Below are 15,538 nucleotides of genomic sequence, written 5' to 3' on the forward strand. Positions count from 1 at the left end.
ATTGGATGTTGTTGAGTTTGAAAGGCTAAGGGGCAAATTAAGAATTTGCCTGCATAAGGAATTGTAGCAGTTAAGGAGTTTTGAGCGTGCAACCACATTTTTCACTTCGCTCCCACCAGTGATGCACGCTAATTCCGGGCAATCATATCAAAATTGCCATAACCGTGTCATAACATGCAATCAACTCTCTTTCACCTACTGTCCCACTGATTGTGCTTTGTTTGAAGTTCAATTCAATCAAAAACTATTTTATTCCAATCAGATCACCATGTTAAACTCTAATAATACTGTTGATGCTACTGTACAACCATTAGTAGTTGTGAATGATCATGTGGCTCCATCTGATAAGTCCATCTCTGATTCTGTTGTTGAGCTTGTTACTTTTTCTATCAAGGAGAACATTACTACTCTTGATGTTGCACAGGATGTTGGAACATCCTCTGTCCAGCCTAATCCAAATGCTGCCACTATCACTGAGTCTTTTGGTGATAGCTGTGATTTTGAGGCTGCTACTGGAGATGAATTGCAGGACAAAGAAAACAATGATATTCCTGCTGATGTTATTGAAGACTCTAAAACAGAGGAAAGTATAGAGAAAGTTGTCTCTCTTGGTGATAAAGATACTGAGTCTGAAAAGATAGTAGATGAAGAACAAGAGATGATTGATCTTGATGAGGTTGACTTCTTGGATGAACCTCAGCCAAAGACTGTTCATGGGAGATTGGAACAATGTTTTCTTATGCCCCTGTCATATTGTGCAAACAAGGGGAAATGTCTATTTTGTGAATGTTGACTATGTGTTTGTTGTGATGGAGGTAGTAGATATGCTTTACAACTTACAACCTCTAGTTAGATGGATGAAAAGAAGCTGTAGTTTGAGCGAATGATTCATGCTCTGAAGCTTGAAGAAGCTGCATTAGAAGCAACTGATACAGGTATTGATGAGAATCTGAGTGTTGATGCAGGTGGTGATAATGAGGAAGAAGACTCTGAGGTTGAAGATGAGGGAAATGATTCCCCAAGACAGTGCCTCTGTGTAATGTTTCTTTTGGATTTATTTTCCATGTGTGGGCTATGATCTAAATTTAAGCACCCTGTGTGCATCTGGACTGTGATATTCTGCACTATGTCTCTGGATTTTCTGCTATTTCTATGAAGACCCTATTTTGTCTAAAAAAGGGGGAGTAGTTGGTAGTTAGTAGTGTGCAGTATGTTGATGTGCTATCTGATGTTGCAACATCTGATATGTGTCGTAGTACTTATGTTTGCTCTGCAAGAGTTAAGGGGGAGTAAGTTTTGATATGCATGTGGTACTCGGATACTTTGTTCTGATATGCAATTTTTTTAGGGGGAGTAAAAATGTTTGATTAAATTTTTGCTCATCTCTGATATTGAGGGGGAGTAGTATTATTTAGTGAGCATGATGTGCTGACAGATGGTCAAACATTTGTTGTAGGCACGGTAGCAGTATGTGATGCATAGTATCTGATGTATGTGCTCTGCATATGTTCTGAATGTGCTTTGCATGAGTGGTGTGTGATGTTTTGATACTCTGTTATGCATGTCTTGAAGGGGAGTAGTTATCTGATGTTTCATGATGTGGTGCTTAATGTTGAGACATTTGCCCTTCTAGTTGTGGAGTGTAGTATATGTTACGTATAGCAATGCTGCTACATTTTTGTATGTGAAGTAATGCTTCTGCTATTACAAGACTACGGGTTGCTAGATACTAATATATGGATCAGTTATGCTCTGATACTCTGCACTATGGATTTCTTTGATACTCTTCTGTTTGGCATATTTTGTGGCTAAAAAGGGGGAGAGGTAAGTGTGCTTGATGTACTGCTGATTGTCTACAGAATCTGTGAAGAGTAGTGTTATGAGTTGTGGGTTGCCTTCTGTGGCGCAATGTTAGATGTTCTAATCGGTGTTGAATCATGTTACCTGATGCTCTGTTGAAAATGAACATCTTGCTTCCTGAGAGTTTATATGAGGGAATTTATTTTTCCCCGGTGATTCTTTTTATGAGAATATTTTTCACTCCATTGGCGTTTTCCTGTGAGGCAAGTTGTGTTCACTATTCCGCTGTTGCATGCCTCTGTTATTCTTGTGTGATACGTCTATTTGCTATTTTCATCTGAGAAGTTCTATTGAAAACTGCATTTGAAGATGTTCTACTTTACTTCATGACTGTGTTCTACTTTACTTCATTTGAAGATGTATCTCTCTAGATTGGTTGAAATGATCTTAGGTTGTTTTAGCCAAAAAAAATTGCCAAAGGGGGAGATTGTTGGTGTTTCATGTTGGCCGCATTTTGCTAAAACAAATATTCAAGCCAGATGTGGAGCAGAATGCTTCACCATCAAGTTCAAGCAAGATGTTGCATGGAATGCTTCAACATTGGATACCACATCCAGTGGGCCGGGCCTGATGTTTTTAATCTCGCGTGGAGTTCTATTTATGGAAATCTCGCCTTTTTACCTTTGCACCAAGCAGCACGCCTTTCCTAATGTTCTAGAAGGCGGCCATGACCTAGTTTTGTTTCAGAATGAATCAACTATTTATGGAAACAAAACATTTGATTCAAGAATATTCCTTAAAGTAACTTCTGGACCTGCTGCGTTTTTGAAGCCCAATTCAAGACCTAGCTCGTGCTATATAAAGGAAGACTGAACCCTTGTGCAACTCACTGAAGCCGAAATTGAGTTTTACAAAGCGTGTGTTTAGGGTTTTAGTATTGTTAATTGTGTTCCTCTTCTTGTATTACCTTTATGCAAGATTAAGGACTGTGTGTTACTGTGTTGTAATATCTCCGGAGCTTCTAAGCAAGGAGATAGTGTGTATGAACCATTCCTAAGCTTTGAAGTACGGAATTGGTGGATGTTTTAAGAAGTGTGTCTTCATCTGTAAACTGTAACGTGTACGATCACAGTGGCTGTGATTAAGAGGAGTTGAGCGGAGGTTCTCATACCTAGGTGTGACTTAGGTAGAATATAGCACGGGTGGTGATTAGGTGAGAAGTCATAAACGGGGCGTTTATTGAGGGCTTCAAACTAATACTATCATAGTGGATTCACTCCTGGATTGGTATCCCCCAGAGTAGGCTGTTATGCTGAACTGGGTTAACAAATAACTGTGTTATTCTGTTTCGTGCATTTTATATTTCCTTATTGTTCGTCTAGTTCAGTGTTGAACACAGTGTTGGATCATCGGATCAAACATACAGTGTTGGAGCATCGTGTTCAACATCGTGTTACTAGTGTGCCAGAATTTCATATATTATATTTAATTTGGAATTGTTATCGATTATAAAAATCAATAGCATAATTTGTCCCATGTATGATTTGGTTAGTATATCTGATAGTCATTTTGAAAATATTATAACTTGTGTCATGTATGAATTATTTTGCAAGTTGGTATTTCTCCCGTACAAGATAGTTTCTTTGAAATTGTTATTAGTTATAGAACTTGTCTTATATGATGATTATTCTTTTGAAACTTTTATCAGTTAGAATTTGTCTCATATATGATGATTATTAATTAAAATTTGTTTCTCATATGATAATTATTAGTTAAAACTTATCTCTCATATGATAATTATATTGAAATTATTATCATTGATAATTTGTCTCATATACGATAGTTATTTTAAAATTTAGATCAATTAGGATTTATCGTGTGCAAAATATTTTTTTTTGTTGGGAAAAATAGTTATTTTATCATCTTATTTTTTTTATTAAGTTTCTCTTTACCCTTATGTTACATTTTTAGACCTTTAACATTTTAATTGAATAATATTAAATCAAAAAAATACAATATGGGCTTAAGAAATATGGATTGTGTTTTACGCCCATCTTGACATAAACCCATTAGGTTACATGCTACTAAAATCATCACCTGTTTAAACATTTTAGATTTTGTTTCTCTCTCTCGTTGCAGTTTCTTAACCTTCCCTTTGAAAACCCTAGCCGCCGCTATCATTCCGGCCGTCGCCCCCTCCGTCCAGTAAACTTTGACAAAATAAAATACATATTTTTTATGCTCTCTTTCTCCTCTATATTTATATTAAAGTGTATTTTAAAAAGGAGCAATCTTGAAAATTAGTGGATGTGCATTTTTCAACCTTCAACTGTTCACCTATGATGAAGCCATGAACAACTCTCTCTATAGACCAACAACAAAGGAATCAAAGACATCAAAAGAATAAAAAAATCATATCTAGTTTAAATCTGTATTTTTTTTGCATCTTTGTGAGGTTCACACCAGAGCTCCGCCACAAAAGCTCCACTCCGGTCAACTTTGAACTCATTAATATGACATTCATCATGTAAGCTTCTTATTGGATATTTTTTTTCCCAATTTGGTGGTGTGGTTTCATTCTTCTCCTCTCCTGTCATACATGCATCAACAATATTAGAGACAAAAAAAAAGATCAGATCTAGTATTTTAGTAGTTTATGCATATGTTTGTAAATCAGTATTGGTGTTTGATCTGCTTATATTTTGCATAATTTTATATCATATTAGTTCGTTTTAATTTTTTTTCATGTTTAAGAATTTATCAAAAAAAAAAAAAAAATCGCAGAACCTTATAGTTGTATTTTTTTCCTTTTAGATTTTAGATCCTACAAAAGTTTTTGAAATAATTATATTTTTTTTGTTACTGACTTGTTTCTTTTTGGATCTGTTTATATTCATATTCCTCTTATTTAATGTTAATTGCTCTTTTTTATTTAAATTTGTTTACTTTTACTCTTTTTTTTAATCCATTTTGAGATATTTTTAGAATAATTATTTTATCTATTATTCTTCTTCTGCATTTTCCTTAGTAAATAAAATTAACATTTTCATGAATTTTTGTATAAATATTGTTTACTTGTAATATGAATATTTTTAGAATATGTTTGGTTGTTTCAAAATCTATGATTAACTGTAATTTTAATTTAAACAGAAATAATAATATTTCTTATTTTGTACTGCAACCTGCACCTCAACTGTGTTGCACCTCTACTGTGCAGTACTACCATACCTTGCACCTCTACTGTGCATTACTACCATACCTGACTAATCACATGTCATCAAAGAACAGTTGTATGGTCATTGAGACCCATAAAATAAAAAAGTTCATTGCATCTCATATACCAATGTAACCCATATCTCACTTTCATTCTCAGTTTATTTATTTGCTCGGTATATGATTCTTTCTTTTTATTTTGTAGATCTAATTATTTTTTATTCATATTTTTTTCTATGTATGTAGTATTTAATTTAATTTTGATCTGAAAATAAAAAATAAATGCTGTATAATCACTAAAAAATGTTACCAGATACAAGTTCTTCCAATTTCTTGGTATGTGCTTTGTTTTCCTGTTTCATTTCTTGAAAGTGTTTTGCTTCCCGTGTTTTTCTTTCTTGGTATGCATTCTGAAAAGAAACACATAAATTGTTAGTACATTAATTGTGGCATCTCTTTGTTGTTTTATCTTCACTCTTATATTCTTGTTCTTTTTTTAAGTTCCTACTAATTAAAACTTTTAAAATAATCAAACTGTTCTATTTTTTATCTTCTAATAATTTCCAGTTCCGGATTTGTTATTTTATCTAATTTTCTTCATCAATTTTGTTAAAAGTGAGAAATAGCAAGAAATTTTTTTTAAAAAAATAACATCAAGCATTTTTTTTTAACAAATTTATACAAAATAATTGTGACCTTGAAAATAATAGTAAGTTTTATAATTAGTAGAAGTGATATATATGAATAAAATTCATCATTATTAACTTACTCATGTTCTTTTTTTTGTAGTTGCTGAAGAGATGAAGATAAAAAAATGGAGAAACAAAAAAAGTTAGATGATAAAATGACATGATATTATTTATGAAGAAATTGCATAAAAGCTAAATGTGGAAGTTTTTTTTTTTCATACCTTAATCTTTTGTGTAGCATGAAGTTTTTCATCTTCTTGTTTGTTAGATAGAGAAAAATATCATTTTTGCAAAATACAACATAATCAAGTTAGAAAAAATATAGTTAAAAATGAGGAGAAAGAATAAGAACAAAGAAAGAAGATGAGAGGAAGTGATATAAATTTCAAATGGGTATATAATGAAATGAAAGTTACAAAGAGTGGGAAAATGTTTTGGATTTGAATTTGAATTTTGAAAGGAAAAGTTGTGATGTGACATAAAGTAAACAATTGAAAACCAATTGGTAGACTTCAAATGGAACCATGGCTTGCAATAAAGTTGCATTTTGTCTCACAACATATTAATTTGGCTTAGTTAGCCAGCCATGTGGCTCGGTTAGCCTCTCATCTGGTTCCATTACAAAAATTTTGGACTGCAAATACCCTTGAAATGGACAGGTGGCAATTTCTGAAGCAAGGGCAAAACTGATTTTACCATAGTAATCAATTTTCTTATATTGTAATAGATTAAGGGTCTTGTTAACATGTGCCCTAAGGGCACATGTTAAGATATATCAAAATAGAAATTCAACATTTAATTATACAAGAAAGTTAATGCTTCAAAAGTCAAAATACACAAATTAGTATTTAATAATTTCTATTTTTGCTTCCTTAACATATGCCTTAAGGACACATGTTAACATTCTCCTTAAATTAATTCCAACAGAAGCAGCTAATACAGGTATTACCTCTACTGTGAGAAACAAGTCTGATTCTTCCCACATGACTGAAGGAGTTAATGCATAGATTCTAACTCGCATTACTGCTAGTTTTGCTCTTAAATTTGTGACTGGTCCCAAAAAGCGAATAAGAATTGAAGTGTATACCAATCCTTTTTTTTTTTTTTTGACATAAGGTGTATACCAATCCTTATTTTCTGAAAAAATTGTAATCACTCATAATGAGTATCATATGATTGAATTTGATGGGGTGTGGGTAGACCGCATGCAATCCTAGTCTTAAATACATCGTCCAAGTTTGTCGGTGTGTGGGTAGCTCGCATGCAATTCCTTTTCATACGTTTTGATCAACATAAATACAATTGTTTCGTCAAAATTGGAACAATTCTAGAAGATAGGAACTTAAAAAATTTATTACTCGACGATTTTGGTATACTTGCCAAAAAGCCGTCACCCTCCATCTTTCATGTATTAACATAAGAATCATATAATTTAATGGGAGATTTTATGGTGCAGTTACTTTTTGGACTGTTTTGATGCAGTCTATTTTTTTTAGTGTTTTAAAAATCAGACCGATCATCGAACCGGCGAGAGCACTGGTTCACTGGTTCATTGGTCGAATCATTGGGTCACTGGTCGAACCGCATGACAAACCGGATTAAACCAGTGGAATGAACCGGTCTCTATAATAATACTATATAGTTATTAAACCGATCGAATCAGATAACTTGGTCTTTTAAAAAAAATCATAAAAAATATGAAAATTTCATAAACTCATAATGTCACAAGTTCTTAAATTCAAATCCTAAACATTGTCATCGCACACATTAAAATCACACACATTATAATAGTACAAAATGCAAATTCAAATGAATTTTAAACATCAAACACAAATAAGTTTTAAACAAAGTATAATTGTAGTATAAAACATAAACGGAATAACAAAGTGTCTAATAAATTAATTCCAATGAGGCATAGTTGTTTCAATAAATCTAAAAAAATAACATGACATCATAATTTCTTATAAAAAAATTATCATAATTTCACACCTAAAAAAATAACATGACATCATAGTTGTTTCGAACCGTCGGGTCATTGGTCGAACCGAATTAATAAATCTTATAACTCGATTGAATAAATTGGTGTCTATAACAAAATTATATAATGGGTCTTGCTAACGAGTGCCCCCGGGGCACTCTTTAAGCATTCTATTTAAAGAAACTTTTTATTCAAAAAGTTAAACACTACAATTTCCAATGCGTTGACTTTACGCATTCCGATAAAAATTCTATAAAAAGTTTACTATTTATGGGCTTAAAGAGTGCCCCGGGGACACTATTTAGCATTTGCCTTATATAATTAATAAAAAAAAATTATCAAGTAATTTAGTGATTAAAATTTCACTATAAATTTTTCTCAAACTTTTTTTGGTACATGAAACATAATTAATTAAATTTAGAGTAATGGGAATGCCAATTTTAGTCCATACAATTAATCAGACTTTTTAGTAAAAAAAAAAAGCCCCACTTTAACAAGTAATAAATGAGCCCACTAACCCAATTTTCCAACAAACATATTAATAATGCATAAGAGAATGGAGCATAACCCTAAATCATGCAGCCGCCGCACTAGTGACTATTCTTCCATATTTTTTCTTCTTTTTCTCTGGTTTTTTTTTTGCTTTTCCAAGTTCATTATCTCTGTTTTTCTGTTTTGCTGGGTTAATGGAAAAAAACAAAGTATCAAGTGTGTTATGGTAAACATTTATTTAAGATTTTTAAGAGCAACCTTACTCAGAGTCATTGGGTCTCTGTTATTTTTTCCTTGCATCTTCTCTGCTTCTCGACTTAATCTCACTTCCTTCTCGATCGTTTCTAATTTGTCTGTTTCTTTCTTCTTTTTTTTTTTTTTTTATAAAAAAAGAAATTGACGTGAAAAAAAAAAGGAAAACAATCAAACCGCCAGTTTACAAAACCGCCGGTTCGCCGGTTTATACCGGTTTTTCCCGGTTCTCATCGGTTCGATTGCTTACCCGATCCACAGATCAGACCAGACCGTTGTACCTCCGGTTCCCGGTCCGACCGGTTCGACCGGCCGATCCAGTCCGGTTTTTAAAACACTGATTTTTTTGACCAATAGAATTCAATTTAATTCTCACATTAGTGCAAGTCTATGGTGAGCCTTATGAAACTTTTACTTATTGCATATAAGTTCTTTTATTAGTTTTTTTTTTTTTACAAAAAGTCCTTTTATTAGTTAAAATTATTTTAATAATTAAAACTTATTTTTTTCATTTGGATTTAAATCATATTTTGAAAATCAAATATTATCATCACAACATCACCCATCATCATCACCAACCAAAATCAAGAAATCAAATATTCATCCTTCATAATCTTCACTTTCTCAAAACCTAGAAACAAATATTCATGTCCCCAAAACTAATTGTGACTTCATCAACTCCTCAAAATTTCTTCAACTCCATTTAAAGAACTACAAGTAGATGAAGATTCTTAATAACAACAATAAAGTGGTTTGATTTTTCTGGGTTTTGAGTTCTGAGTTTAATCTTTGATTTCTATGTTCTTTTATGCCCTTTTTTAATTTGTTAATCGATTTGTGATGATTATTTTATTTTTCTCATTCAAAGAGGTTTCAAAATTTGGTTTGTTTAGATTTTTTAATAAAAACTCATGTCATGTTAATTAATCAATTAATTCACGATCTTGGTACCCTTTGATGTGCTAGATAATGAAAAGAATAATTTTTTTTGGTGGCCGGAATTTCTGTGAAAATACACGGTGGAATCGTAGTAGCAGACTAGCAGCGTGAGTTTGTTCATCAACCTAAAATTCCTGGTACCCGGATCGGATTCGAGACCCGTTTTTGAAAATCACGACCCAACTTCTGAAAAACTTTTTTTTTTGACTTTACAGTCACATTAAATGAAAGAAAAAAAATAAAAATTGTTCATTAAGACAATTAATTACTATTTGAAATCTTTCCAATACACTCTCATAATGCCATAATTGTTTTTTATAAGAATAAATGTCTTGATTTGGGGAGCTTTACCAAATAAAAATCAAACTTTTGATATTTTCTTATTTTACTTTTTATGGGAGACTATTTGTATTCTCTTTCTTACCTTTTTTTTTTTTTTTTACCTTTTTAAGATAAAAAACTAGAGAATAAATAAAAATTAAAAACACAAATCGGCATAGTATGAAATCCTAAAAAAAAATATCCTCCAAAAAAAAACATCACTGCATCCTTTCAAATTTTTTTAAAAATAAATATGGAAGAAAATAACACGTACTATACATATTATATAAGTTGTTACATATTTTTATTTTATTTTTTTGTATAAGCATAAGTTTTTTTTTTGAAGGATGTATAAGCATAAGTTGTTACCTATTATTAATGCTGAGATCTTGGAGTTGGACACGAATTAATTTCCTTTGCAACGAGATAAATCTATTACTACTTGTTTTGTTGTTGTTTCTTTTTATTACTTCCTATGGAGTGCAATATTTAACATAAAATTGGCATAGCTAATTGGTTAATTGGTATGGTGATGTTTTACGGTCCCTACTTCGAATCTAGGTTTTGCCAAAATCGCTCATTTTCTTCTCTTTTTTTTTTTCTGGTATTTTAAAGTGGCTGATTCTTGTCATCATCTTCAACCTTCAGCCGGGTTACTTCAACCCGGTTTCAGACACGCAATACCAGCGCGAAATTCGATAATTTCCCGACAGTTTCAAGTCGATTTAAACTAAAAAATAACAATTAATTATCCATAAACATCTCAAAAACCATTTACAATACATTTTTATTTTAGTTTTGATTCAAATAGTCTAAAACAAAAGACCTAAAATTAAAATTCTCAACATGTTTGGATGAGTTTGTGTCAAATATGTGTGTTTTTATTTATTTAAATAATGAAAGAAATCAAAAGGGATGTAGAACCTTCAACTCCATTGCAAAATTCATATGAAAAGAACAATGGTAAAATTTGAAAACTGTCAATTGAAAAAAAATAATAAAAAAATGAAGGGGTGAAGGGGAAATCATAAAAATCTGAATGTTCGAAAAAAGAAAAACGGAGAAGAAGATTATGGGTTTTAGATCTGAGTTTCTCTCAAGTTTTGAGTTTGGATTTATACTGCTATGTTGATGAAGAGATCAAGAACAATGATGTTGTGATTTTTTTTTTAGTTGCTCGGTGATATTGTTTTAATTTTTTTACAATCACAATTAAAATTAAAAACAATTTAATAATTAGGGTAATTTTGTTACTTTTAATATGATAGGGGTTTAGTTGAAATATTAATAGATATAAAGATACATGGTAGGTACTATATAAATGGTGTGTACCATATAATTTAAAGTTAGTCAATACTGCATTCTTATTGGCCAAATTAAAAATGTATCAAAACAGTCCAAATAAAAAATGCACCATAGAATTTTCCTAATTTAATAGAGAAAACAACAAAGGAGTCTGATCAGAGCAATATTTGAGTAATGTCTCATTTTATAATCAATTTTGATCCAACAACTCACTTTTAATTAATGCTTAAGTATGTGTTCACTTTTTGGTCCATTAATTCTACAAAAATTTGTCATTATCCAACAATATTATTTTCTTTGGTAATTTTTCATTTCCTATCATGAAAGGTTATAAAATAATGGAAATTTTACTAAAAAAATGAATAAAGACTTTTGATGTGTTAGCCTTTTGTGACGTCTTTACGTACTGAGCATGTTAAAGGGCAAAATCAACACTTGGATGTACTTTAGAGACAATTAATAATGATTACAATTTTAAGAAGCAATTTTTACAATTTCATAAGCACAAAAAGCTATTTACTTAATGTAAAGAGAGGCTCCAGTCTATAAATTATAAAGTGATAAGATTTTTTTTACGATAAGTTATAAAATCATTTTTAACATGCAAAAGTGGGGAACTATGACTGAAATTGTGAAGTTTGTTTATGTTATTATTATCTTTCTTTCCATTTTTTTTGTTACAAAGAACATCAACGGTAAGCCATTATAATAATTTTCTAATTTCCTTCGTAATTACGTACAATATTTTATTACATTTTAGTTTTATATCCTTTTATTTTCTTTTTTCATTACAGCGCTTAATATGTGCTCTCAAGCTTATGATTGTCCGCGAGATATGTGCGAGGCTCCTTTCGAAGTGATATGTTTTGCTGGAGAGTGTCATTGTTTTAAAGATATTTTTAATTAGTTTATTTGCCCACATTAATTTGTATTTAGTTTCTGTTGAGTATGGTTCATATATGCAGGGGTATTTACGACATTCTATTATTATTATATATACCGCTTGTAACACTGAAACCCTAATTCATTCTTTCATCTAATAGAAACGAGCTGTAGCGAATTCTGCAGCCGGAGACGTACCTAAGGGGAACTCCGTTATCAAACTTCTTGTGTTCTTATTGTTTGCAATTTCGTTATTATTACCTTCTGGTACTATTTGTGCACAACAGTTTCAGACCCAAAAAAATACACACAAATGTACTGTTAGAATATTCCAAGAGTTTATAAAAAAAAAAAAATGAATATACCAAGAGTTTGTCATTTAGTACCCAATGATTTGAAGAGAAAAAAAAATCTTTTTATAATTTAACAAACCATATATCAATGGTTGTTACTCTAACTATAATATAGTAATCGTAGTGATGGTAATGAAATGAAACACGACAACAAATAATATTATTTAGATTGTCTTCTTTTCTCTAAATTATAGAGATTTCCACAAGGCCTTCAATTCAAGCATATCAGAGTTTCTTTCCAACTCTATAGATTATCTTAAATGGGAATATAGTTTTTATTTTACTTCAAAGTTCAAAGCCTTTACTCATGATTTTTCTCACACTTTTAATTTATAATAATATACTTCAAAAATCATATAGATTAAATTATATGAAAATCTAGAACGTCGCTACAAAATTAAAAATCTTACTTATTGTTGCTTCAGCTTTAGAGGATTTTTTTTTTCACTTTTAAAAGATATGAAAAACTAGAATGAGTAAAGTGTAAGTACTAGACAAAACAACATAAGACAGAACAACACAACACATGGCAAAACATAACACAAAACAAACATTTATGATATTGAACAATTTTTTATCTTATATGATGTTTGGTGAACAAAATGATATTTTGATATTTTAAACAACTTGTACATGGATAAAAGGTTGTGTTGTGGTTTTGTGAGAGACAAAAAATTTTGTTTTTGTCTTCTCCCTTGTCTCCCAATTTGTCCACTCACTGACACATTTTTAAGATCAAACATAGTACAACTAAAATTGTCCTGTCCTATACAATTGGGGTGACTTTGATGTATCAATGCTCTTACTTCACTAACAAGTTATTATCAAATTCTATTATTTTTTCTTTTAATTTTATTTAAATTTCCTAAGATTTCAAAATTGTATATTTTACGTTGTATAAATGAGCAAACTATTTCCTTATCTAGTTTTGTTGTCTAATCCAACTCCTACCTAGTTAAAAAGTTTAACAATAGATGCATGATAAGGTTCAAGATTAAGTTATTATATCCATTCATTAAATATTGAATTGACATATGATATGAAATGTTATTTAAAAAAGTTAAATATATATTTTATTTTATGGTACTGTAGAAACAATGAGGTTTGAATTTATGACATCATGCATACTATTAAGGTAATCAAAATCAGATCAGACTGATCGATTTGACCAAAAATCGAATGTCGAATTCGTCCCAAAAATTGTCAATTAGTAAAACCGAGATATAGAACAAAAACTTGAATGAAAATCGGAAAACACAATGGTAACTAGCACTTTATCTGGTTCTACATGTTGGACCGCATTTTATTTTTATTGCTATGAAGATGAAATTCTGGAACGCAAGAAACAGATGTCGTGTACGATGTCAAACACCAAAATACAGAATGTCAGGCGTAATGTCAAGACGTCGTAACAACACATAACATAATAGACAAGTTAAAATAAATTGTTGGAAGTAAATAACACAGGTTATTTGTTAACCCAGTTCGGTACAATGTCACCTACTCTAGATCTGGGGGCATCCAAGTCATGAAGGAAATCCACTATAATAGTATTAGTTTGAAGCCCTCAGCAAACACCTCGGTGTACGACTTCGTACCTAATCACTACTCATGCTAATTTCTACCTAGGAACTCCTTTATATGAGATCCCTCTCACTTCCCCTCAATCACACAATCCATGATTACAACATTTTAACACAAGAAGGAGACACACTCCAATAAAACAAACATAACTCCGTACTTAAAAGCTTAGGAGTAGATCACAAGTACAACTCAACTAAACAACCCTACTCTAGCATCAAGGTGATACAAGAGAGACTCACAAATAACCAATGTTTTAAAAACCGAACCGGACCGGCCGGTCCGACCGGTTCGACCGCGAACCGGTGCCCTCGGCGGTCCGGACGACTAGCAAGAACCGCTAGTCAGTGGAACCGGTCAAAAACCGGTGTGAACCGGTGAACCGGAAAAACCGGCCGGTTTTTCTCTCACTTAAAAAAAAAAAAAAAAAAAAACTGATTTTTTAATTAAAAAAAATGATGGATTGAAATTGAAAGGTTAAAAAATCAAAAATCTTTCCTTTCCAACCATAGACTCAAACACGTGAAAAAATTATATGAACGGTTCAATATAAACGGTTCAATAACGGTTGAACCGATCCGACCGGTTGACCCTTGAACCAGTTGTCACAACGGTTCGACCTCCGGTCCGGTTCTTAAAACATTGCAAATAACAATAGATAGACTAAAGCCCTAATGACATTTTTCTAAATAATAGCTTCGGTTAGTAAATTAGGTTTAGCGTCTTCCTTTAAATAGCTTGAGCACGTTATGGGCTTGATGAACAATAGGGCTTCAAACAGCTGACCCAATGGTATAATCAACACACATATTTTATAACCAAATATTTTTGTTTCCTTAAATGTTTTAACATCTTAAGGAGCAAGCAATGCATAAACGACCATCTATAGGTTCTAGAAACATGCGTGTCTTGGCGTACAAGTATGGGTGAGCATATTCTTCAAATAAATTTTCAAAAGATCTCAGGTAAAAATAAGACGCGAAACAGAGCAAACTGCGATGTCGTACTCACATATCAAGACATTTGGTCCAACATCTTGTTAGGGCATTTGTTTTAACAAAATGCGGCCAACACAAAAACCCAACAGAAGAGAAAAGATATTGTGTAGTTTTGAAATGAGGCAAGCACAAATCAATGTAGCAGAAGGATATAGATCTGGAAAAAGGAAAGATGAAGTAGAAAGATGTCGACCTGCTATGACACCAAATATAACTCCCCAAAAAATATATCTAATAGTACATGGATACATAATTAAGTACACAGCCGAAATAAAACTAACTCAATTCCTAATACATGGATTTCCTATCTAATAAAGGGGGATTCTAGCATGGGAGACTGAAACATGTCTCTCACAAGTGGGAGACTGGTTTCATCCGTAGGATGTGTGTAAAAAACATTCAACGGCTGTGATTAAGTACAAGAAACCTATTGCTACAGTATAATAGCAGTTTTTAATGTTTGATTTATTCTTTTTATTTTAATTATCTATTTCACTTAAATAATAGTTTTGTTAAACAGAGATTTGAAGATTGTTGCTTCCTTTCTGAATCTACAAAAGTGCAGAAAGAAAATAATAGTTTTGTTAGTTAATGACTTAAATAATTGTTGCTTGCTTGAACAAGATCTGAAGATTAAAAACTTTGAATAGAAAGAAAATCCAAAGATGGAAGGAATTGAACCAAAAAATCTAAACTTTGTATAAAAATAATTAGATCTGAAGTTGTATAGAGCAA

The 15,538-nt window shown here is 31.6% G+C and overlaps 3 long non-coding RNA genes across 3 annotated transcripts; 2 read left to right on the forward strand and 1 right to left on the reverse strand.

Moving 5' to 3' along the window:
- The first annotated feature begins 3,890 nt into the window (after positions 1-3,890).
- On the forward strand, positions 3,891-6,169 carry LOC123923301. The gene is made up of 2 exons (XR_006814339.1): positions 3,891-4,327; positions 5,803-6,169. It is a non-coding gene; the product is annotated as an uncharacterized LOC123923301 (long non-coding RNA).
- Positions 4,356-6,008, reverse strand: LOC123923302. Its single transcript, XR_006814340.1, has 3 exons — positions 5,924-6,008; positions 5,324-5,423; positions 4,356-4,390 (listed from the first exon to the last, which is right to left on the reverse strand). It is a non-coding gene; the product is annotated as an uncharacterized LOC123923302 (long non-coding RNA).
- Positions 6,170-8,903: 2,734 nt separating the features above from the next.
- Positions 8,904-11,984, forward strand: LOC123919680. The gene is made up of 2 exons (XR_006813299.1): positions 8,904-11,684; positions 11,784-11,984. It is a non-coding gene; the product is annotated as an uncharacterized LOC123919680 (long non-coding RNA).
- Positions 11,985-15,538: the final 3,554 nt, after the last annotated feature.

The sequence above is a fragment of the Trifolium pratense genome, linkage group LG4, assembly GCF_020283565.1.
Source record: "Trifolium pratense cultivar HEN17-A07 linkage group LG4, ARS_RC_1.1, whole genome shotgun sequence".
Taxonomy (NCBI): Eukaryota; Viridiplantae; Streptophyta; class Magnoliopsida; order Fabales; family Fabaceae; genus Trifolium; species Trifolium pratense.